The sequence below is a fragment of the Maylandia zebra genome, linkage group LG23 (assembly GCF_041146795.1).
Source record: "Maylandia zebra isolate NMK-2024a linkage group LG23, Mzebra_GT3a, whole genome shotgun sequence".
NCBI lineage: Eukaryota > Metazoa > Chordata > Actinopteri > Cichliformes > Cichlidae > Maylandia > Maylandia zebra.
This window is the reverse complement of record NC_135188.1, coordinates 43,094,620-43,116,705: the sequence shown is the minus strand read 5'-3', so window position 1 is coordinate 43,116,705 and position 22,086 is coordinate 43,094,620. Positions and strand designations below refer to the sequence as shown.

At 40.3% G+C, this 22,086-nt stretch overlaps 2 long non-coding RNA genes across 2 annotated transcripts in view; one reads left to right on the top strand and one right to left on the bottom strand.

The window, feature by feature from the left end:
- LOC143415158 (uncharacterized) overlaps positions 1 to 15,439 on the top strand; it is a 28,190-nt gene extending 12,751 nt beyond the window's left edge. Inside the window, exons 2-4 of the long non-coding RNA XR_013095784.1 lie at positions 9,156 to 9,259; positions 9,402 to 9,480; positions 15,190 to 15,439. This is a non-coding gene — a long non-coding RNA (uncharacterized LOC143415158). The remainder of the gene's footprint in view (positions 1 to 9,155; positions 9,260 to 9,401; positions 9,481 to 15,189) is intronic.
- LOC143414977 (uncharacterized) lies at positions 109 to 7,583 on the bottom strand. Its single transcript, XR_013095586.1, has 2 exons — positions 5,890 to 7,583; positions 109 to 2,733 (listed from the first exon to the last, which is right to left on the bottom strand). It is a non-coding gene; the product is annotated as an uncharacterized LOC143414977 (long non-coding RNA).
- Positions 15,440 to 22,086: the final 6,647 nt, after the last annotated feature.

The following is a 22,086-nucleotide window of genomic DNA, read 5'->3' as shown; positions in this document are numbered from 1 at the left end:
TATAAGATTCCTAATTATTTAAAGTAACACTCAGGTATGCCATTCAGCTGGGTTAGTTACGACGTCGGGAGCAGCTTGGGAGAACAAGGAAACACAGACTGCTTCAGGTTGTCTTCCCAAATCGACTCAAAGGTTTATTTGATACACAGCAGTTTATATAGATGAAAAAAGGTTCGTGTGTCAGCTTTCCCAGTTCAAACCGGTACAGACCAAATAAGGAAACGTCTTCCTGCCTTCTGAGCAAAGTATCCCTTGTGTAGTTTATCAGTTCAGCTACAATTTATGATCATCCCAGCAAAATACACTCCTAGACATAGAATACAGAGTTCTTTCATCAGTGAATTCTGAAACAAACCACCTAGCCTTTAACGAGCCTTTTCCAGGAGATAAAGAAAAAGGGAGGATGGGAGCAAAGAAGTGGTCTCATCTCTGTGGTGTTTTTGACCTTCTGGTACCAGCTTGTGAGTCTTACACATTAATTCTTGGGTCACAGAGAAAGAGAAAAACAACTAGTAGATTGGCCTTATTGAGTAACAGTTTTCCTGTATAAAACAATATCCTGTAAATGCTTACCGTGGTATCAAAATATCTAACAGTTCCCCTCTTTTATTATTTTTTTAAAAATAATAACTCAAATAGAAAGGAAAAATCACAAATGTAATAACATAATATAAAAAGCAAATCATAAAATGTAATAGTTCACAACCTAATGTTCAATATACACATCAGGAACATCATTGATGACATCTGACACATAATCTGGGTCAATTTGTGCCAATTGCAAATACATTGAAGTGGCTGTACTAGTGGCTATACGGGTTATCATTGAACGTACACAGGGTACCACACAACAGACAATAATCATCAAAAACATGCTGCAACGGTTACAAAGGCTACAATTAGTTCCTTCCATTTTCCAAACGTGTCCTGTAGCCACTTATGTAGCCACTGACCGTGACCTGTATTGGCAATTAGTTCTATCTGCAATGCTTCAAGTTTATTCATAGCTTGTGTGAATGAACCGTTAGGGGCGGTATTATTGGGAATGAAAGTACAGCATACATCAACGGTTACTAGACCACAGGTACCGGTCCAATTAACAGGTAAAGCTAATCTAAGGGTATTATTGCACAACCAATAAGCACGTGGGATTGGTCTAGTTAGGCGCGTGACCATGTGTGATTTAACTAACTCCCCCCAGTCAGTATCATTTAATACACCGTCTGGGGGAACAATGATCGATTCTCTGCTCGAACTTGAACTGTGTGTGTGTTCCTCCAGATATGATACAACTTCAGCCATAGAGACAGCTAGCCATGTCTCATTACAGCGTGCACCTGGGGAGTCAGAGAAGAATGTATAGTTATCCTTTGTATAATCTATGTGTGTGTCTGGGCCAGTTAACTTTAGTCTGCGCAGACATATCATACTAGTATTAAAATGGAGAGGGATCTGTCCTAAGGGCAGTGAGGGCTTTAACCTATTCTTAGGGCGTTTCATTGGGGCGCAGGTCCCTGCGGTGTCATTAGATAACTTCAATAATTCGCCTAATGGAGTCTCAGGGTTAGTTGGTGTGTGTGTGTGTCTAAGTAGGCAGTCGAGAGGGCTCAGAGTCAACTGTAAAGTGTCTTTAAAGAGAGCATTATCTCCGCCGATTTTCTCTAGTCCCTCAGTGAGGGGGAAACCGGATATGGGGTATCCTACTATTACCTGTTCTGGATTAGCCTTTGAACAGACATAACAGTTACTGTTTCCTAAATCACGAGCGGCTGTTCTGGCATTTTCATACCAGGCGTTAGCTCCTGTTCTAGAGGGTGCATAAAATGGTTTATTAGTGGCGTCTATGTTGTCATTTACTGATTTTAGGGAACGTGAGGAGTGCATTAAGTAGGTGTCTTGCAAAATGGAGCATGAGGTATAGTCAGCAAAATATGACCTGCAGAAATGTGAACATGGTTGCAGTTTACAATACAAAATAGCAAAGAGAAATCCTAAGGTTAATGCGATAGATATGATAAATAACCTAAATATATAAGACAATATATAAGAAAAACAGTTCTTCAGTTGTCTCCTGGCCTGGTCCCAGGTTCGAGAGACATTGAATAAGCGTCGTATGATGACAATGGGCATTTCATTTTCTCCATTATCAGGATGGAATGAGTCTGGCTTTATCAGGTTAGACATCATGTGGTACTTTTGGCTTTCTGTTCCTGCTGGATGTTTGAGTACCTTGTTGTTGTTCTTTCAGACGTTGTGTGTTAATCAGTGATTGTGTGTGTGTATGTAACTTTTGGATCCGGGCGCTGGCTCGCCTGAGATGTCATCTACCCGTGTGTGTTTATTTGCTCTAGTTCCGGGCGCTGGCTCGCCGGAGATGTCGTCTGCTTGATCCGACGCCTGAGATGGTCCGATTGGGCTGGTCTTAACCCTGCTGGCATGAATCCACTGAGGTTGTCCGTCTGTGAGGATGCTGGTTCTTCGTCACTGCCAGTAAAGCCTGGGGGCTGGAAAACGCGGCCTCCCAGAGTGTCCTTGGTTTTAGTGGCTTCTCCAACATGCGTCTCCTTGTCTCCACTGGTGGAACTGTGGAGGGGAAAAGCTGAGAGAGACAAACTTTCTGATAGTTATTATTCAGTTTTTCTACCAGGTTGTGAACATCAGTGGACAATGCAATATACATCACCTTCTACTAGCGGTGCCCCTCTGGAAGCTGACCATGGTCTTGGAAATAGTCTTATTTCAAATGGAGATAATTTGGTTACTGCAGATTGAGTCATTCTAATCTCACACAGGACTTGAGTAAGTAATTTGACCCAGGTCATTAAAGTTTTAGCACACTTTTGAATTACTTCTAATGTGAATGAAGATCCTCTATCACTGTTAATCTGGTGAGGTATTCCGAATCTGGGTATTATTTCATTGCTCAACTTTTGACAGACTACTTGTGCAGTTTCTTTTGAGGTTGGATAAGCTTCTACTCATTTACTAAATTGATCCACTATTACCAGTAAGTACTTGATACTTCCTTGCGCTGGCATTTGTGTAAAATCAATTTGTAATGTATGAAATGGAAAATCTGGTTGTGGTAAATGCTGATGTTTTGCTTTTGATTTTCCTACATTAGTTCGTGCACATGTTAGGCAGGTTGCTAATATGCTTTTTACTGCATGTGATGTTTTCTCAATTACAAATCTTGATTTTATTGCCCCTATTACCCCTCTTTGTCCGACATGACTCACACCGTGAAAATGTCGGACAAGGACTGGCATCAGGGAATATGGGAGGGCAATCAAACCCTTAAGATTTTGTATAGGCCATCTCTGTCATCTAAGGTACAGTCATTATTCTATGCAGAGGCTTGCTCTTGTATGAATTTTAAATCAACATTTGTGTCTAAATAGTCTGGGAGTGTAACAAGTGGCAGCTGTAGGGGCAAAGATAATACTTCCTGTGGCGGTGGGAGCTGTGATGCAGCTGCAGCCTTGGCTGTCACGTCTGCTAAGGCATTACCTGTTGCTTCGTCTGTGTCAGCTGTACTGTGTCCTTTCGTTTTTACAACTGCAACGGCCGATGGCAGCTGTATAGCCTGCAAAAGTCTTTTAACAAAATCAGAATTTAGCAATTTATTTTCCATCAGCAGATCTAAATCCTCTCTGTCTCCACAATGTGCCAAAGTCATGCACAACGCCAAATGCATAGCGGCTGTCTGTGTAAATCGTCACATGCTTATCCAAATGTAGCTCACAGGCGCGTATTAAAGCCATGAGCTCTGCTTTTTGTGCTGAGTGAAATGGTAATGAGTGAGCCTCTAGTATGATGTCAGGCAATGTCACCACTGAATAGCCACAAAGAAATGAGTTGTCATTCGGCCTTGAACAGGACCCGTCCACATAAACCGTGGCTGAGTCTGAGATAGGTGTTTGCTCTAAATCTGGACATGGTGCTGTGGATTCCTGTATACGTGTCATGCAGTCATGAACGTCAAGCCTGTCTGAGCCATCCTGTCGGTCAGAAGAACACAGCATAGGATCAATAAATGTGAGATTTGCATATGTTGTTTAGTTATGTTTGCTAGAATGGTCGTGACCTGGTGATTGGTGTGTAGAATAGTGTCATGTGAGAGTGTAAGCTTCTCGCAGTCCCTTATCATGATAGAGCAAGCTGCTACTGCCCTCAGGCAGGCCGGCATTCCTGAACAATTCAGGCAGCACCTTTGAGTGGCGGAGGTCAGCACTCCCTTTAATGCATTGAAAGAGACAGTCATTTCTGTGGATCACAGTATTCGAGGAGGCTTGTCTTTTTTACAACAGTCACGCAGAATGTGGTCATGAAAAGAACAGTCTGGTATCCACTGTCTGCAATAGTTCACCATGCCTAGGAAGGACAACATTTCCTTCTGTGTAGTGGGACGAGGGACGGAGGTCACAGCTTTGACCCTGTCTGCAGTCATGGAACGTTTTCCGTGAGACAGTGTGAATCCCAAATATTGAACAGAAGTCTGACAGTACTGCATTTTCTTTGCTGATGCTTTGTGGCCAGTCTTTTGGAGGTGCTGGACAAGCATGTGTGTAGCAGTTTGACATAGTTTTTCACTTTCAGCACAGAGGAGGAGGTCATCCACATGTGGATCAGGGTGCAGCCCTGGAGGAGTGAAGCACCATTGAGAAAGCAGCAGAGCTGTCTATCATGCCTTGGGGCAAACGAGTCCAAGTGTACTGCTTATTTCTATGTGTGAATGCAAATAACGGCTGTGTGTCTTCATGAGAAAAAGGAGCGGAGCATAAATCCACCACGGGAAAATGTGTATGCAATGCATGTCAATATGCTGTGAACATCTGAAACGAGAGGTGGCAGAGGAATGTTGACTGCATTAATTTGCCTCAAGTCTTGTATGAAACGCCATACGCCAGGTTTGTTAGGCTTTGGCACAGGATTGACAGGAGTGTGGGCTTTATTACTCCTGTAGTCAATAAATCTCCTATCATGACATCTAGGGCTGCGGCTTTTTCCGTGGAAAGGGGACATTGCCTGACATATACTGGCTTGTTGTTTGTTTTTTTTTTAGGTGTACGTGATAAAGTCAATAAATCCTATCTCATTCTCACTTTTTGACCATAATGTCATATTCTGGTATTCAGCTGGCAATGTAACTGCAGAAATAGTACAGTGGATAGGGTAGGTTAGATCTATGTGACGACATGGTGTAGTTATGTCATAAACTATGTCTGAGTTATGTGACAAAATCACTGTTTGACCTTCACTTGTGTGAGCAGTTATCATGTTGTTGAACAGTGTGAGAGAAACAAAAGTGTGGCTCCCAGATATGGGATTACCTGTTAGTGGCGTCTGTACACGTTTTTTTGGCACAGTGTGTGACATAGAGTACCGGACAAAAAGGATGTTGAGTTCATTCTCTGCTGAGGGTCCAGCTGACACAGAGGATGTTCCTTCTCCATCATGTCGGTACATAGGGCAGAGAAAACATAAGCTGTTATCAGTGTCAGCAAACATTTCACCCTTTATGTTAAATTAAATACACAAATTCATTTTTGCTTTGGGTGTCTGCGGCTGCTGGAAAACTGAGCTAAATTTGCACCTCTAGCTTGTCCAACAGTGCATAAAGCGTTTTATGAATACTAGGATAGATTCATCAGGCTTCTGTTTACACATAGTTACTGCATTTAAGTCACTTTTGTCTCTGGACATTGTTAGCAGGAATTTCTTTAGATTCTTAAAGAAATCGGCGACTTTGTCATTATTTACCCTCCTTTTGTCCATAGCGGTAACATTTGATGCATCACGTCGCGGCATTCTATCATATATTTTCTACAGGACTTTTTAAGCAGACTACTTTTCTTATCACAAATGATATTCAACATTTCTACTGACCTGTTTTCTGGCGATAATCGTTCGGGATAAGGCTCCGGAAATAAATTAGAATGCATTGAACTTCTTAAGTTGTAAACAAAGTCAGTCACATAAGCACTCCCGCATGTTCTGGATACGTGATCATGGACGTCTTTACCGATTCGCGGACGTAGGTTACACGTAACCGGAAATGGGAGTTATACTGAGCCGTTATTTGAGACTTTATTTTGTATTTTATTAATTTTTGGTTTTACAGGTACTTTAGATTTTTTATCGGACCTGTCTGTGGTCTTTGAATAATTCTGACCCATGTTCAGTGATTTCCAGAGGGGTTTACACGCTAGGAGGATTTATGTTAGTATTTTCGCTGCGGCACAGCTGAGGTCACTTTAAATTTATTGCTAGCAATTTTTTGTTTGTGTGAGCAACTCTCACTTAGCGAGCAACTTCTCGCTTAACGAGCAACTTCTCGTAAAACAACAGGCAACTTCCTGTGTCTTTCTGCTTTTAATTTACTGCTTTTAACCCTTGTATGGTAATCGGGTCTGTGAGACCCGTTCAACTTCTCCCTGTGTCACTCTTTGGTGAGCAACTTCTCACTTAACGAGAAGTATTTAAGACAACAGGCAACTTCCTGTGTCACTCTTTGGTGAGCAACTTCTCACTTAACGAGAAGTATTTAAGACAACAGGCAACTTCCTGTGTCACTCTTTCTGAGTGAGCAACTTAAACAAAATTAAAATATTCAAGACAACAGGCAACTTCCTGTGTCCACCAACACCACACAAGGGTTAATTTACTTTATTCGGGGACTGAGGAAGTCAGTCAGTGTATCTCTCTGGATCACTAAGTGAAACTTCGTCAGCATATCCCGTTTCTTTATTCGGGGACTGAGGAAGTCAGTCAGTGTATCTCTCTGGATCACTAAGTGAAACTTCGTCAGCATATCCCGTTTTTTTTATGGATCGATCACTGAGAGAGGTATAATAGGTCTTTATATAAATATGAAAGACGCATATTTACCTTCTGTCAGTGATCCCACTTCTGACACCAAGATTGAAGGAAATTGCCTTCCCGGGTTTCCTCCGTGGCGTGAGCGATAAGCAGAGTTCTGTCCTTTCCTTATAAGATTCCTAATTATTTAAAGTAACACTCAGGTATGCCATTCAGCTGGGTTAGTTACGACGTCGGGAGCAGCTTGGGAGAACAAGGAAACACAGACTGCTTCAGGTTGTCTTCCCAAATCGACTCAAAGGTTTATTTGATACACAGCAGTTTATATAGATGAAAAAAGGTTCGTGTGTCAGCTTTCCCAGTTCAAACCGGTACAGACCAAATAAGGAAACGTCTTCCTGCCTTCTGAGCAAAGTATCCCTTGTGTAGTTTATCAGTTCAGCTACAATTTATGATCATCCCAGCAAAATACACTCCTAGACATAGAATACAGAGTTCTTTCATCAGTGAATTCTGAAACAAACCACCTAGCCTTTAACGAGCCTTTTCCAGGAGATAAAGAAAAAGGGAGGATGGGAGCAAAGAAGTGGTCTCATCTCTGTGGTGTTTTTGACCTTCTGGTACCAGCTTGTGAGTCTTACACATTAATTCTTGGGTCACAGAGAAAGAGAAAAACAACTAGTAGATTGGCCTTATTGAGTAACAGTTTTCCTGTATAAAACAATATCCTGTAAATGCTTACCGTGGTATCAAAATATCTAACAGTTATCACGCTAACTACATATGTTATAATGCAATCTTTGTGTAATTTAAAACTCCGAAGTCAAGGTTATAAATGGCAGTTTTTGATTACTTTAGAGTTTATTTATATATTTCACTTTTACAAACTGCTTATCTTGCCTTGTTTGGTGTCTTTTTTTTTTTTTTAGCACAGCCGCAGCATATATTTGCCTCCACTCCAATAACTTCCCCTTTCCTCAGCAACCAAATGCCACACTCTGGCATATAATTTTGTGAATGCCTGACATGCTGCATTTTTTCCCAATAGGAAGAGTCATGTTTTATTTCAAAGTTTTTTGGGGTTTTTTCTATCCTTAGATAAAACAGTTTTTATTATTTCTTCCTGCACTCAAGCTGATGACAGTATTTGCGAAAATGCATGGGCTACATTATCTTTCACAACTCTGGTTTTACTTGATCCATCAGCACAATTTAAACACTTTTATGTAGTTTGAAGTCTGCACTTCTTACCCAAATTGAAACAAGACTCAGTAAATGTTTGAAGTAATCTTAACTTGATCATGTGATTTGGATGCTCCAGCTTGTCTGTAGACTCTCGAGGGTAATATGTTCCCCCTTTATTAATTCTAACCAACTTCACTGCAATTCACAAATTGTTTTACCAGCAAGTGAGCGCACCTCTATGAAATCATACATTTTGGCAGTTTGCTGGTCTGGAGTATTCAGCTATGTGTCATAATCACAATGTCATAATCTTCCCAGCAAATTCACCCCAGGGTCAAACTGTGCAGTGCTCAGAAAAAGCTCAAAAATCCAGGAGCTACATCTCCGACTCTACAGGCCTCAGTTAGCATGTTAAATGTTAAAGTCCATGACAGTACAATTAGAAAAGAGTTGAATAAGTGCAGCTTGTTTGGAAGGGTTACAAGGAGACAGTCTCTGCTCTCTAAAAAGAGCATGACGGCATGGCTGCAAATTTGTTAACAAAGTTGCAAAGAATACCAGCACAAACACCTCACACCAGCTGTCAACACGTGGTGAAGGGGTGATGATTTGAGCTTGTTTTGCAGCTACAGAACCTGGGCCCTTGCAGTCATTGAGTTTTCCATGAACTCCCCTGTTTACCAAGTACTCTATAGTCAAAAATGTGTTTGGGTCACACAGCAGGGTAACGTTCCCAGAATGACTGAAAAAGACAAGATTCAAGGTGTTGCAATAACCCGCTCACAGTCCAGACCTCAACTTAAAATTCAGTGCAGGGAACTTAAGATAGCTGTACTTAAACAAATGTCAGAAACTTCAATGATCTGAAGAAACAATGTAAAGAAGAGTGAGCCAAACGTCCTTGTGAAACACTGATAGTCATACAGAAACAATTTGGTGACGCTGTTGCTGCTAAAAGGTGGCTCTATAAATGACTGAATCCTGGAGTGTTCTTAGTTTTTCAGAGTATGCTATAGATTTCTATGAAAACACTCTTTTTCACATGACTGTATGTTTGTTTGTTTTCTTGTGACTGTGCTATGAGGATTAAGTTATGATTTTCTTAACAGTGCAGCGGAATTTGAATTAAGACTTTACATGTTGTCCAGTCAATTAGGCAGATGTAAATGAACAACAGCTAGATGCTGGAGGCTCTGACATCACACCTGATGGAGACCCTGGAGAGCTGGTCCTTGCTGATCTTCGGCCCCAGGTGAGCTCACTGCTGAACCCCTTTCAGTTCACCTACTACACCAACATTACGGTAGATGATGCTCTCATCCACCTCTGACATCAATCCCTTGCCTGGAAATTGTTTGGAGCACTGTGAGAATCATGTCCTTTGATTTCTCCAGTGCTTTAACACCATTATGCCGACAATCCTGAAGGACAGGCTGGGTTACACAGGTGTGGACCATCACCACATGGATCCTGGTGAGTCTTACCTCATGAGTCGTTCGTGAACGAAACGGCTGTTAGGACCGGATCTTTGAAGTGAACGACGCGAGCCGGCTCCTTATTGGGAGCCATGTTTTTTCTTTTTCTTTCTCTCACCCTCTCTCTCGCACTTTTTTCCACTTCGCTTCCCATGTGAGCCTTGTGCTTTGCGCTAGGATGAGGGGGGAGGGGCGGTAGTTACACTCAGTAGCACAGGAACAGAGCGGGAGGGAGAGAGAGAGAGAGAGCCAGGGACAACAAGGTCACATTAGAAAGGTATAGTAATCATCCACAACTATTTTCAGTTGCAGATGATAAAGGATTCAGAAAGTTTATTCATGCAGGCCTACAGTGGGGCAAAAAAGTATTCAGTCAGCCACCGATTGTGCAAGTTCCCCCACTTAAAATGATGACAGAGGTCAGTAATTTGCACCAGAGGTACACTTCAACTGTGAGAGACAGAATGTGAAAAAAAAATTCATGAATTCACATGGTAGGATTTGTAAAGAATTTATTCGTAAATCAGGGTGGAAAATAAGTATTTGGTCACCTCAAACAAGGAAAATCTCTGGCTCTCACAGACCTGTAACGTCGTCTGTAAGAAGCTTTTCTGTCCCCCACTCGTTACCTGTATGAATGGCACCTGTTTGAACTCATCATCTGTATAAAAGACACCTGTCCACAGCCTCAAACAGTCAGACTCCAAACGCCGCCATGGCCAAGACCAAAGAGCTTTCGAAGGACGCCAGGAAAAGTATTGTAGACCTGCACCAGACTGGGAAGAGTGAATCTACAATAGGCAAGCAGCTTGGTGTGAAAAAAATCAACTGTGGGAGCAATCATCAGAAAATGGAAGACATACAAGACCACTGATAATCTCCCTCGATCTGGGGCTCCATGCAAGATCTCATCCCGTGGGGTCAAAATGATCATGAGAATGGTGAGCAAAGGTCCCAGAACCACACGGGGGGACCTGGTGAATGACCTGCAGAGAGCTGGGACCAAAGTAACAAAGGTCACCATCAGTAATTCAATTCAATTCAATTCAATTTTATTTATATAGCGCCAAATCACAACAAAAGTCGCCTCAAGGCGCTTCATAGATACAGAGAAAAACCCAACAATCATATGACCCCCTATGAGCAAGCACTTTGGGGACAGTGGGAAGGAAAAACTCCCTTTTAACAGGAAGAAACCTCCGGCAGAACCAGGCTCAGGGAGGGGCGGCCATCTGCTGCGACCGGTTGGGGTGAGAGAAGGAAGACAGGATAAAAGACATGCTGTGGAAGAGAGACAGAGGTTAATAACAGATATGATTCAATGCAGAGAGGTCTGTTAATACATAGTGAGTGAGAAAGGTGACTGGAAAGGAAAAACTCAATGCATCATGGGAATCCCCCGGCAGCCTATGTCTATTGCAGCATAACTAAGGGAGGATTCAGGGTCACCTGGTCCAGCCCTAACTATATGCTTTAGCAAAAAGGAAAGTTTTAAGCCTAATCTTAAAAGTAGAGATAGTGTCTGTCTCCTGAATCCAAACTGGAAGCTGGTTCCACAGAAGAGGGGCCTGGAAACTGAAGGCTCTGCCTCCCATTCTACTTTTAAATACTCTAGGAACAACAAGTAGGCCTGCAGAGCGAGAGCGAAGTGCTCTAATAGGGTGATATGGTACTACAAGGTCATTAAGATAAGATGGGGCCTGATTATTTAAGACCTTGTATGTGAGGAGCAGGATTTTGAATTCAATTCTGGATTTAACAGGAAGCCAATGAAGGGAAGCCAAAACAGGAGAAATATGCTCTCTCTCTTTCTAGTCCCTGTCAGTACTCTTGCTGCAACATTTTGGATTAGCTGAAGGCTTTTCAGTGAGTTTTTAGGACATCCTGATAATAATGAATTACAGTAGTCCAGCCTGGAAGTAATAAATGCATGAACTAGTTTTTCAGCATCACTCTGAGACAGGATATTTCTAATTTTAGAAATGTTGCGCAAATGGAAGAAAGCAGTCTTACATATTTGTTTAATATGTGCTTTGAAGGACATGTCCTGGTCAAAAATGACTCCAAGGTTCCTCACAGTGTTACTGGAGGCCAAGGTAATGCCATCCAGAGTAAGAATCTGGTTAGATACCATATTTCTAAGATTTTCAGGGCCGAGTACAATAACCTCAGTTTTATCTGAATTAAGAAGCAGAAAGTTAGCGGCCATCCAGGTCTTTATGTCTTTAAGACATTCCTGCAGTTTAACTAATTGGTGTGTGTTATCTGGCTTCATGGACAGATAGAGCTGGGTGTCATCGGCATAGCAGTGAAAATGTATGCTATGTCTTCTAATGATGCTGCCTAAGGGAAGCATGTATAATGTAAACAGAATTGGTCCTAGCACTGAACCCTGTGGAACTCCATAATTAACCTCAGTGTGTGAAGAGGACTCTCCATTTACATGCACAAATTGGAGTCTATTAGATAGATATGATACAAACCACTGCAGTGCAGTACCTGTAATACCTACAGCATGTTCTAATCGCTCTAATAGGATATTATGGTCAGCAGTATCGAATGCTGCACTAAGGTCTAGCAGGACAAGCACAGAGATGAGTCCACTGTCAGAGGCCATAAGAAGATCATTTGTAACCTTCACTAAAGCTGTTTCTGTGCTGTGATGAGCTCTGAAACCTGACTGAAACTCTTCAAATAAACCATTCCTCTGCAGATGATCTGTTAGCTGTTTGACAACTACTCTTTCAAGGATTTTTGATATGAAAGAAAGGTTGGAGATTGGCCTATAATTAGCTAAGACTGCTGGGTCTAGAGATGGCTTTTTGAGTAAAGGTTTAACTACAGCCAGCTTGAAGGCCTGTGGTACATAGCCGATTATTAGAGATAGGTTGATCATATTTAAGATCGAAGAATTAATTAATGGCAGGACTTCTTTGAGCAGTTTTGTAGGAATGGGGTCTAAAAGACACGTTGAAGGTTTGGAGGAAGTAATTATTGAAGTTAACTCAGAAAGATCAATTGGAGAAAAAGAGTCTAACTTAACATCAATGGTACTAAGAGTAGCTGTAGATAATATTACATCTGTGGGATGATTACTGGTAATTTTTTCTCTAATGATAAAAATTTTATTTGTGAAGAAGTTCATGAAGTCATTACTAGTTAACGTTAAAGGGATTGTTGGCTCACAAGAGCTCTGACTTTTTGTCAGCCTGGCTACAGTGCTGAAGAGAAACCTGGGGTTGTTCTTATTTTCTTCAATCAGTGATGAATAGTAAGATGTTCTGGCTTTGCGGAGGGCTTTCTTATAAAGCAGCAAACTATTTCTCCAGGCTAAATGATGATCCTCTAAATTTGTGACACGCCATTTCCTCTCCACACACTACACCGGCAGGGAATCAAATCCCGCAGTGCCAGACATGTTCCGCTGCTGAAGCCAGTGCATGTCCAGGCCCGTCTGAAGTTTGCCAGAGAGCACATGGATGATACAGCAGAGGATTGGGAGAATGTCATGTGGTCAGATGAAACCAAAGTAGAACTTTTTGGTATAAACTCAACTCGTCGTGTTTGGAGGAAGAAGAATACTGAGTTGCATCCCAAGAACACCATACCTACTGTGAAGCATGGGGGTGGAAACATCATGCTATGGGGCTGTTTTTCTGCCAAGGGGACAGGACGACTGATCCGTGTTAAGGACAGAATGAATGGGGCCATGTATCGTGAGATTTTGAGCCAAAACCTCCTTCCATCAGTGAGAACTTTGAAGATGAAATGAGGCTGGGTCTTCCAACATGACAATGATCCAAAACACACCGCCCGGGCAACAAAGGAATGGCTCCGTAAGAAGCATTTGAAAGTCCTGGAGTGGCCTAGCCAGTCTCCAGACCTCAACCCCATAGAAAATCTGTGGCGGGAGTTGAAAGTCCGTGTTGCTCGGCGGCAGCCCCAAAACATCACTGCTCTCGAGAAGATCTGCATGGAGGAATGGGCCAAAATACCAGCTACTGTGTGTGCAAACCTGGTAAAGACCTATAGTAAACGTTTGACCTCTGTTATTGCCAACAAAGGTTATGTTACAAAGTATTGAGTTGTATTTTTGTTATTGACCAAATACTTATTTTCCACCCTGATTCACGAATAAATTCTTTACAAATCCTACCATGTGAATTCATGGATTTTTTTTTTCACATTCTGTCTCTCACAGTTGAAGTGTACCTCTGGTGCAAATTACTGACCTCTGTCATCATTTTAGGTGGGGGAACTTGCACAATCGGTGGCTGACTAAATACTTTTTTGCCCCACTGTATATGACAGAGAATATGCATGTTCTTTTTGTTTTCATATTGAAATTTATATTTAATTGTGTTGTGGTTTGCAGTGTTTTGTGTTGTTTCACTTTAAATTTGTTTAAAAGGAAAAAGCTGAAAATTTAAATAGTTAAAAGTTGAAATGTAAATAGTTGTTTTTTGTATTATATGATTTATTTATTACATTTTATGTGAAGTGAATAAATAAAAGTATATTTACGGTGACCCCTAGACCCTAGAGACAAAGCACGTACAAACTCCGAAGCACGTACAAAACACAACAGAAGTGCTCCAGGATGCTGGGCGCAGTGTTGAGCTTTTGTTACCTAGTGGCTACACAAGCCAGCAAGTACCAACGACCAGATTTGGTGTGTGGTAGTAACAAGTTTGTACGTGCTTTGTCTCTAGGGGCCACCGTAAATATTTATATATAAACATATATAAATAAAACTACTTTTTTTACATTAGTAATTCCTTTTGTCCATAATTTTATATTGTTGTTAATAATAAATAAATTAAAGCAACAAAACAACCTGAAGAGCCGGTTGGGAGCCAAAAGAGCCGGTTCTCTAAAAAGAGCTGGAAATCCCATCACTATTACCAACCACCCTCAGTACACAAGTGCTCATAATTATGTGTCTGAATGGGAATTCTGCAGTATAGGTACGTCACGGGGAACTATCACAATATAAACAATAGACTTCTCCTACACTTTTGATAAATGATTCCTGGAAAAGTTATTTGATCATTCAGTAATTACTGGTAAATGGGGACGACGGGAAGTACAGAAGACTGACTGAGGACTTTGATGACTGGTGCCAGCAGCTCCGCCTCCAGATTAGCACTGGGAAAACCAAGAAGCTGGTAGGACAAACATTCTCCACCTAAGAAAAGTGAACAGGGAATAAACATTAAGATAGAGGACTCAGAAGCAGTGTGTTCATCTGACCAATAAACAGTAGCAGACACATCTCTACATTAGCTGTTCAGAGGAGACTGTGTGAATCAGGCCTTTATGGCCAAATAGCTAAGAAAACACTACTAAGGAAGATCAACAAGCAGAAGAGATTTGTTTGGGCCAAGAAACACAAGGAATGGACATTAGACTGGTAGACATCCATGCTTTGGTCTGATGGGTCCAAATTTGAGACCTTTGATTCTACCTGCCATGTCTTTGACTGATACAGAGAAGGTGAACTGATGGTCTCTACATGCATGGTTCCCACCATGAAGCATGGAGGAGGTGTGATGGTGTGGGGGTGCTTTGCTGGTGACACTGTTGTGGATTTATTCAAAACTGAAGGCACACCGAACCAGCATGGCTACCACAGCATCCTGCAGCAACATGCCATCCTAACAAGTTTGCATTTAGTTGGACCACCGTCTTTTTTTTTTCTCAACAGGACAATGACCCCAAAGACACCGCCAGGCTGTGTAGGAGCTATCTGACCAAGAAGGAGAGTGCTGGAGTGCTGTGGCAGATGGCCCGGCCTCCACAGTCACCTGACCTAAACCATATTGAGATGGTTTGGGATGAGATGGACCGCAGAGTGAAAGCAATAGAGTCAACAAGTGCTCAGCACCTCTGGAAACTCCATCAAGACTCTTGGAAAACCATTTCAGGTGGTGTGCAAAGCAATAATCACAACAAAGTGTGGCTGTTTTGAAAAATCTAACATATAACATGTTTTGAGTTATTTTTAACATTTTGGTTTGCTACATCATTCCATATGTGTGTCATTCATAGTTCTGATACCTTCAGTGAGAATCTACAATGTAAATAGTCACGAAAATGAAGCACAATTTTGTCTTAACCAGGTAACTTTAGGGTTAGCTCTGGGTTTTATGTCCTACAAAGGTGATTTGCTTTTTACTGGGGTATATTGCCATGGTAACTTGTGCTTTAGACCCAATCTGTCCCAGACTGGAGCCATATCTGAATTCTCTTTTTATATTCTGTCTTTACTCTTAAACTTTGCACCATTCCACTGAATGAGGCACAGACTGTATCTGGAGACAAACTAAAGTGATTCCACGTCTCTTCTGTTAGTCTGTGAGAGAGTAAGCTTTAACATTTGAATGTGTCCAATCTGACGTTTCAGAGCTTTAATGTGTAGCAACTGCCTTATAAATAATTAACTCAATTTAATCTGTTTAATCCTCTCTATGTGCTAAATGTTTGTTTTAATGCAGTGTTAATCTTATTGTTTTAACAGTGCTGCATTTTACATTGTCTCTGATTGCAGCAGGCGGCACTCATCATGTTGTGTGGAAGAAGACTTCAGCTGAACAACAACACATGACATATTACACCCAAGTTAACAAAAACTAAGCCAAATGCGTTTTCGGTATTTTAAAAAAATTAATTATTCTGATTGTTTACCTATTTTTTAGACACCTTTTTTTTATTTATATAAAAATAATTTCAAACAGCTGCCTGCAAATATGCCTCTTTACCATTAAGCCAGGTGTGAATGACAACCTGCAGCTGCAGGCTGTTGTGGTCATTGGTGTCACATTAGGTTTTGAACCACAAACAGAGACGTTTCTTAGAACTGGTGGGCTAGTGATGTAGGTATTGATGTAAATGATTGCTTAAGGTGGTGCTACAGCAATGTATAAAAACTGAAGCTCCCAGAGCCAAATGTTATTCTTCTGTGACTGAGGTGAACTGTAACCTGCTCAGGTAGAATTTAATAACAGCGAGTCTGAACTGCACTTGACTTGATCTCTGCTCATCTCCAGGCTTCACTTCTCGTTCGGTAAGAATTTGTTGGCTTTTGCATACTTCCAAGAAAGAAACTTACTCTCCTGACACACTTATACTCACATTCAGACATGGGCTTCAAAACATGCTGGCATCATCTGGGTTCTGTGAGCATGCAAATCATGCATAAGCAATGTAATTACTGCATGTCGAGACAGATGCCTGTCTTCATTGATTCATGTACAAATCAAGTTTAACTTTAATTCCACTTTCAGGGCATTTGATTCACTGAAGTCATCTTCACCACCTGCTCTTCCAGACGACGGACTTGTGCCCGAACACCTGCAGTTAACCAACCAAACACTGATCAGTAAGGTAAAAAATAAGCTATATATCCTCATTTGGAAGTGTGAATTCAATCTTGATAAATTTCTAATATAGTAATTACATTTAGCAAAAGTGTTGTCTATTTATGATCACATCTATTATAAATATCAGTGCTAACACAGCTGTTTCAGTTTCAAAATAGAAGTTTCGAGAGCTGCGAAAAATTACGTGATGGTCGTAAATCAGTGAAAAGTGGCTCTTAAAATGTAGGAAGCAAGAGAGAAGAGAAAAACGGAGTCGTGCTTTTGGTCTCAGTATGTGACTTTAAAGGGTCACCGAATATGTTTACATATTTTGTCTGGCCAAGAGATGGTCATAAAAAAAAGTACTCACGTCTCTTGGTTTACAGATCTTAGGCCACTCCTCTTTACAGAAACTCTCTACATCCTTTAAGTTTCTTGACTGTGTGACTGTGAGGCCTGGAGACTGACTAAACCACTCTGTGACCTTATAGTCCTCCATTAGTACATACTGAGATCAGCTTGATGTGACTCAACTTGTTTTCCATTGCAATCAAGTACCACCTAATGTGCGTGGGGTCATTACAGCAAAGTGGCCAAATGTCTGTGATGTCGTTCATATGCAACACGAACACCACAACAAAGGAAGATGTTGCAGGGGGACTGTAGACCTGAAGAAGGTCGATGATCTTGTATTGTCCCTGTAGACCTCAGTAAAAAGTCCTTTGAGTGCTCTTTGGTCTCGCCATGATGGTGCAGAAGTTGGAATGGAAGAAACTGATACTGTGGACAGGTGTGCTTTTCACACAAAATAAACTGAGATCAGGAGCATCTGTAGCTGATTAATTGTAATCCAATCTGTGTGCAAGAATTCTGGTTTGGTTATAGGGGATCAAATAGTTCAATCAATAACATGCAAATCAATTAAAAACTTTCATGTAATGTTTTTTTGTCCTGGATTTTGGTTGTTCTGTCTTTCTCCATTAAAATCAAACTACCATAAATTTTAGAGACTGTTCATTTCTTTGTAAGGGAGCAAAATTACAAATTAAGCAGGAGATCAAATGATTATTTCGACCAGTGACAATATTTTTGCTGCTTTCAATTCTTATTCTGGAAAATGTTCCTGTATTTCTTTCTCCAGGAAACAATGAGGATCCTGTTTGCCTGTTTGCTGCTTGTGCTGCTCTTTGACACTGGACGCTCAAAATTAGCTAATCGCCAACTCAAATGGCCGCAGCAAGAAACCCGTTATAAAAGGTTTATACGAAAACATGTAGATGCTAATATGACTGTGGAAAAATGTGATACAGAAATTTTAAAAAAGTGGATCTACGATGTTAACCACGGTTGTAAGTACACAAACACGTTCATCCTTAGTAATGACAAACAGGTCGAAGCCATTTGTAATGGCCAAGGATCACCTTATAAGAATACTATCTTTACAAAGAGTACAGCAAAGTTTAGTATTGTTATATGTAAACTAAATAATGGAGCCAAGAAAAGAAACTGTCAGTATAATGGGAGAGTTCTCAGTAACGTGAGTGTTGTAGTCCGATGTGAAGGAAGGTTACCTGTGCACTATGAAAAGCACATACAGACTTTTGAATCCAATAACGCAACTACAGGAAAAATTTCCATGGACTCTAAATCTGTACCCACAAATATACATTTCTGAGATAACAAAAGAGCAACATTTAGCATCAGCTCTAACTAGAAGTGACTGGAAACATCTTCCATATCATAAGTTTTTACTTGAGCCTGTCTTTTAAGTGCATACGTGTTTTGCAAGTGTTCAACTTGCATTTCCACTCATATTGTACGAAAAACAGTTAAACATTTTTTACTACAAATGCAGGTAAAAAAAAAACTGTATTAAATGTTACTGATAAGAAAAAAAAACAAAGAAGTAAAATTTTGTTATTTGGTTCTTTTATCATCGATACTGATATATTAATAGCAATGACTGCAGAATACAGATGTACAGTTACGTATTAAAATGATGTGAAAGGTGATTTTGGTAACTCTGGGATCCAGCTTGCTTCTAATAAATGATTTATTGTCTGATCACAGAGTAAATGTGTAAAAAAAAAGTTCTTTGAACACTTCAAACATCAAGACTCACAAGTTGACATGTCTTTGCTCAGTGCCCTGTGTGTTTTTATATTTTATAGGATTTTTTGTTGTATTGACAAATTGCAGTTTCAGTGGTTCTTGTATAATTAGAATCCACTATGTACTTATTTTGTCCTCAATTACAATAAACAAACACAGCACAAAAAAGGCAAACACAATAAAAACTATTTGCTGCTTCTGGACCATTTGTTCTAGTATTTTGTTGCTGACGAATAAAACTCAGGCTCAGGAAGTAGAGCGGGTCGTTTACAAATCAGGTTTTTTACAAAGGTTGCTGCTTCACCTCCTGGCTCCTCCACTCTGTATGTCAGAGTACTGTATGTTCTGCATTACAAGGCGCTCTAAAAATCCTTTAATTTTCTAAAGAATCAATAGTGCGCCTTATGTATGAATTCTGATTGTGGTTACTGACCTCAAACTGATTTTATGTGGTACACAGTGCTCAGAAATCTGTCAAAAAATGTTGCACTACGACTTTGGTAAGCTACGACGTCGCACTGCTTGATGGATTGTCGGAGCATTAGGTTATCGTAGTCATGAGCCTCACAGAGTAATCTGGGTCCAAAACTCGGTCCGCTGCAGGTCCCAAAGTCAAATTAACACTGCAGCATCACTGAGAGTTAAAAACTATCTAAATTCTTTCATCTTTAATAAAATCATCAGCGTTGCTGCTTTACCAGGTGTAACAATTAAGTTTAACATCCAGACATCCATGAAAACAGAATTTATTAAATTTAATGGAGTTAGAAGTTAGCAGGAAGTTAGCTCGCTAGTTTCCATCTAAACATAAGCATGTTCTGACTGAGAGATTTCTGAAAAAATTCAAACGTACAGCTCTGCTATCACTTCCAACGTAAACGAAGACAGAAAAAAACAACAACAGTGACTCTTGGTACTGAAGTTGGGCTAGCTGGTATATAATGATGTGCTACCTGATCGCTAGTGACACAACTATGTTAGCATAACATGAACACAGTGAAGCTGAAGGATAAATGCTAACTTTTTTCCACTCCATAAAAAATAACGTGAGGGTTCCTGATGGTTAGGGACAAATGCAATCGCATTTGTCTAGATGCCAACCCGAGGCCTGGAGTTGCCTACCTCTGGACTAAAGTCAACTCACTTTGGTAATGTAAATATAATATGGCCAATATTATAGTTATTATATTAATCATTATTAGTTATTACAGCATTAAACTTGAACTCGGGGTCAAAGATTCAAGTTGCAGTTATTTATATTTCCTATCACCTTAAATCTTCACTCAAAGACAAGTATCTTTGACAGTGTATATATATAGATGTATTATATATATAAGAGACAAATATTGTTCTTTTAATATGTTGGCATTACTAAATTTGACTCAGTGCTTACATATATGTAAAAACAAAATGTACGAGCTGTGATAACTGTGTCTGATAGAATGAAGAGTAGACTGATATATAAAATATTCCTTTATTGGGTGAGAAAATCAGACCATGTCATAACTGCTTTAAGTCATACAGAATAGATATCAGAGCCTTAAACAGGCAGACTTCTGCTAAATGGGTCAAACTGGGCAGAAAGTATACAAACTAGAGATGGCACGATACTACTTTTTTATGTCTGATACCGATATCATAAATTTGGATATCTGCAGATACCGATATGAATCCGATATAGTGTGTTTTTAATCAATAAAACTGTTTTTTTAATATCTTGCTGCTTTTTGTATAAGTTAATACTCAAGTTAAAAAAAACAAAGAAACACTAAAGTTATTCTGTTATACCTGTATGCAAAAAATACACTGCACCCAAAATATTTCATAGTTCAACAATACTGATCAATCTAATAAACTTAAAACTACTCCATCCTCCCTATTCTGGTATTTTAAAGAGTAAGCAACCTAACTAATAGGGGTCTAAAACTCCCAGCAACGCCCCCCCCCCCCCCCCCCCCCCAAAAAAAAAAAGAAAACAGGGAATCACCCTCCACTTCATGATGCTTAATCGACGTAATCAACTTTGATTTGATGCAGTGTGAAATAAAATGCACAGAAATCAATTATTTTTTCAAGAATAATTAAATAGATTCAACATCTTTCTTCAACAGAACTGCAGACTGCACAGATGGTTCCCAAAGGAAAAAGTACTACAGCTTACTAGGGTATATTAGACTTAATAGTTACTATATACAGTAATGGACTTCTATACATTTTACATCAGATTATTTATTAAAAGCGAGACATTTTAAATAAAAGAAAAGTATGTCTCTGTGCCCCCCCCCCCCCCCCCCCCCAAAAAAAAAGAAAACAGGGAATCACCCTCCACTTCATGATGCTTAATCGACGTAATCAACTTTGATTTGATGCAGTGTGAAATAAAATGCACAGAAATCAATTATTTTTTCAAGAATAATTAAATAGATTCAACATCTTTCTTCAACAGAACTGCAGACTGCACAGATGGTTCCCAAAGGAAAAAGTACTACAGCTTACTAGGGTTTATTAGACTTAATAGTTACTATATACAGTAATGGACTTCTATACATTTTACATCAGATTATTTATTAAAAGCGAGACATTTTAAATAAAAGAAAAGTATGTCTCTGTGCCCCCCCCCCCCCCCCCCCCCCCACCTTTTTTTTCCCTGTTAATGTCCTATCGGCCCCCCTGGCTAAACTTTGCTAGACCCGCCCCTGCACAGTTACCAGCCGTCAGCTCCTGGTGTAGAAAGTAATATTAAATAAATTCAAACAACAGCTTATCAAGCTTAAACGTGCTGCTGTTGTTCAGCTGCTGGTTTCCTCTTTCTGGTGCAAAGTGGGCCAAAAACAAACAAGAGAGACGGAATTGAAGTAGCAGCAGGAGAGGGAGGGAGAGAGAAGAGGCAGTCCCTCCATATATTGATTGTTAAGCTTAACGTGGGAATGCTTTACAAACATTCAGAGATGAACTTACACATTTGCTTTACTTCTCTCTGGGATCACTTTCTCGAAGATGAAATGCCGGTTTGTAGCGAGGCTCCAACTGCTCAACCAGACCGCCGACAGGTCTGGCACGCCACAGCAGCTCTATCACGTGACGCATACTGCTCTGACGTGCTATGGTTATGAGCCGAGTTATGCCATGTT